At 34.4% G+C, this 3,893-nt stretch overlaps 1 pseudogene across 1 annotated transcript; it reads right to left on the reverse strand.

Moving 5' to 3' along the window:
• Positions 1–921: 921 nt before the first annotated feature.
• Positions 922–2,761, reverse strand: LOC107784573 (cytochrome P450 94A1-like; annotated as a pseudogene). Its single transcript, XR_001647714.2, has one exon. The product of XR_001647714.2 is annotated as a cytochrome P450 94A1-like (transcript).
• Between the last annotated feature and the right edge of the window lie 1,132 nt (positions 2,762–3,893).

Below are 3,893 nucleotides of genomic sequence, written 5' to 3' on the forward strand. Positions count from 1 at the left end.
TATATTTCACATGTAAATTTATTCGGTACAGTTCGATAGTTTTTCGGTTTATTTTTATAAAATAAAAAACCTACCCTAATTATCGGTACGGTTATAGATTTATATAAAAACCTACGGTTTTATTAAAAGAAACCTAAAAATTGGTTCGGCACAGTACAATTCTGTCGGTTTAGTCGATTTTTAAATATTTATTTACACTCCTAATCATTACTAACTGAGAAAAATAGCAGTATTAGACCCATTCTTTAACGGCAGGGTCATTAGTGGGCTCAAATTTAAACGAGGGGTATAATTGATCCATTTCGAATAACACAAGGGCATTATTAGACCCATTCTATAACGACAGGGTTATTTTTGGACTCAAGTTTAAACGGGGGTTATAATTGATCCATTTCGAATACCACAAGGTCATTTTTGGGCCTTTTCCCAATAAATTAATAGTATTTTTGGCCAAACTTCTAAAATCAGTTTATTTTGAAAAGTATTTTTTGTCAAAAGTGTTTTTCTCAAAATTACTTTTAGTGAGGAACAGTTTGTGTTTGGTTAATTAATTTGAAAAACAGTTCTGAACAACAATTATTGTTTAGCTGCTTTTAAAAAATATTTCTAAGTATATTTTTATCAAAAGTGTTTTTGAAAAAAGTACTTTTTGAAAGAAGTTATTTTTTCCGTTTCTCCAAATATAACTTTGTTTCTACTCAAAAGTATTTATTTTTTCTTCTAAAAACTTTGTCAAATACTTCAATTTTGGAAAAAAACACTTTTTTTTTTTTTAAAAAAGAGAGTATTTTGGGCCTTGAAAAGCTGGGCTAAACAGACTTAAGAAGACCTTGTTGATGAATCTAAGAAGCAATTATAAATCTAGAGACATTTGGAAGACATTCAACCGATTATAACTTTACCTTATAGGGATGATGAGGATTGAGGATTATCAGAAAATTTTAAAAACTAATATAAATACAAATTATGAATATCACAATCAATTACAGTAGCAAATTTGAAAAAGCAGAAGACTTAAAACAGTTAAACAGAAAAAATAAAACTGCTTTTTTGACATGTTGACGTTTTTGACCATAGGATATTCCTATATCCTTTCTTCAATAGTAACAGGGAAACCTCCTTCATCTTGGCCGTGAGATACGATATGAACACTGGCTCCGCCCCTTGTTCCACCACTGGAACCACCTTGAATCGCCGTAAAACACCAGCCACCACTCTTTTCATTTGCAAAAATGCCATTTCTTTCCCTAAACAAACTCTTGGCCCCGCTTGAAACACAGGATATGTATATGCATCTTTTGACACAAATGTCCAATTCCCTGTCACTTCATCTTTATCCAACCATCTTTCTGGTCTAAATTCAGCCCAATCTTTGCCCCACACTTTCTCTACTCTTCCCATTGCGTAAGGATGATAAGTTACTCTATTGCCCTTTTTCACAAATGTACCATCTGGCAATATATCATCTTTTGTTGCTTCTTTAGTGTCCATTGGAACGGGCGGATAAAATCTCATGCTTTCACAAAGAGATGCATGAGTATATATCATGTTCTTTACTTCATCATAGAGTAATAAAGATTCTGATTTCTCTCCAATTTCTTTCAAGATTTGGGATTCCACTTCAGGGTGTTTAGAAATTAGCCAAAAGAACCATGTTAAAGCTGCTGAAGTTGTGTCACGTCCTGCCAATATAAAGCTGATTACAATATCAGTAACAAAGTTTTCATCCGAATGCCCTGTACTCAAGAATCTTGACAATAAATCAGCTGAATCGAGCGATGATTTATCTTTTAGCTCCCTTTGTTTTTCTCTAACAATCTCCTTGGCAAATTCACGTACTTGTTCTACAGCAAACCTTAGTTTCTTCTCTGATCCGATGTTTAAAGCTCGTTTCATTTTCCAAATAAGAGGGAAAGGAAGAATGAACCTTTCAGTGCTAAGACGAACAGCATCTTCAAAAGCAACTGCAAATTCTGCCTCGGGAAGTGATGGTAACAAATAACCAGGATCATATCCAAAAGCAATTTTACAAATGTTGTCAAAAGCAAACCTTTGGAGTATGTCTTGGAAATCAAGAACAGTTTTGTTAGCAGCAGCAGTGGCAAGAATAGGTATCAAACGTTCGGACAGTTCAGTATCAACAACTGTCTCTACAAACTTACGTAACGACCTAGTGTTAAATTCATGGCTTGCAACTTGTCTTTGGTACTTCCATATGTCACCATCGACATTAAAAATGCCATTACTAAGGAAGTCTTTAAGAGTAGTGTTCGAATTGTGGCCTTTTTGGTAGACTTGAAAATTTGTTTTGAGCATGTGCTGGACATTGGAAGGGTTTGCGGTGAAAATTGTATGGAAATTGAGAGGGCGAATGAGAGTAAAAGTGAGGTTAGGGGTGCTTAGGATAATATCGGATATCCATTTTATTCGCTGGTCGTGATTTGCCAATATGGAAAAATAGGAACCTATTAGAGGATAAGATCTTGGTATCTTACTAGAGTTGGACGACAAAAGGGTATTAGTTATTGTTTTGTTGAATTTGATGAAGAAAAGAAAGAGCAAAGGAACAAGGCAAAAGAGTAATGAGGTTGAGGGTTGTAGGTCTAATAGTGCCATTGCCTAAAGTCGTTTTTTTTCTCAAGAGGGTGGATTTTGGACTTGTGGTTTTTGATTAATGGAAGACTAAGATTGACAATGAATTGAAGCTATGGTCTACTAGAAAGGTTATTTATAGAAGTTTTGATGTCTCATGATTTTCTTGAGACTGCTACACCTACACTTTTACCATATGCTCACGTCTTAATATGCCACGCTAAGACGCGTTGATAAACAGGCCCTAGCATAACTTGGGCCATAAGCAAGTTTTGTAATAATTTATGGGAAATAAAAGGAAAAATGTCGTACTATCTAATTCCAAATTGATGTCTCAGCAGAGTACTGACGTTTGCTAACACGTCAGAATTATACATTTTTTTTAATTGTCTGAACCATTCCGAATTCTCAAGGTTAATGGAGCCTAACGATACACGGTACTATTAGTACATCATGTTCTTTTACAATTTATAATTTAAGAAAATGATATTTTTATATTTTTATATATAAAAAACAGATCTCTTACCTATAAAAAAAAGGCGAGTCATAAAATTAAAAACAAATTTGTAAAGAGGCACAAAACCGATTGACCTCGATACATGCTCACCTATTATGGCTGGGCATATGGGGGCGAAATCGATAGCCCGAACATATAATTCATCCAATATGATATTGTGTACTCTTTTTTTTCAATCCAAATTTTCTTTTTCTATCCAAAGTCCAATCTAGAAGGTCGATCGGCCATTCTTTCCTTTAATTATTTGAACTATGTTCACCATGAGTATGGGACTTGTTGACCAGTAAAAGGTGTGCAACTAAAATCATTTCAAACTTCTCTTAATAGGGTTGAGTTGCCGTCACCATAGAAGTTTCCCACGTCCGGACCCTATTGTCTTTTAGAAGTCAAAGATTTCTAATAAATTAGAGAACAAACTAACGTCATCAGTTAGTTCATTTTTTTTTCATCAAAGCGTGTAGATAGTCCGTTGTCCATACTCAATAAAGGCCCCTAAAGAGTTTCTCCCTTTGGATCCTTGTGATTAGGGGCAGAGCTAAAAGTAAGGAAGGAATTCACTTGAATTTCCATGCATCCGAAAAGTTAGAAAAAACTAAATTTATTACCAAAATTATTCCTGGGTGGAGTTAAATGTGTGTTAATTTTTTTTGGCGTCTGTTAGTTGAAGGATCAAAAGCGCACACACAATATAATTGAATATAGCATTAACACAGGGAGTAAAAGTGCTATTTATCCCTTTTTAAAATATTATGGAGAGGTAGCAGCTCGGTAAAGTTTATGGGGT

This window comes from Nicotiana tabacum, chromosome 18 (genome assembly GCF_000715075.1).
Source record: "Nicotiana tabacum cultivar K326 chromosome 18, ASM71507v2, whole genome shotgun sequence".
Lineage (NCBI taxonomy): Eukaryota > Viridiplantae > Streptophyta > Magnoliopsida > Solanales > Solanaceae > Nicotiana > Nicotiana tabacum.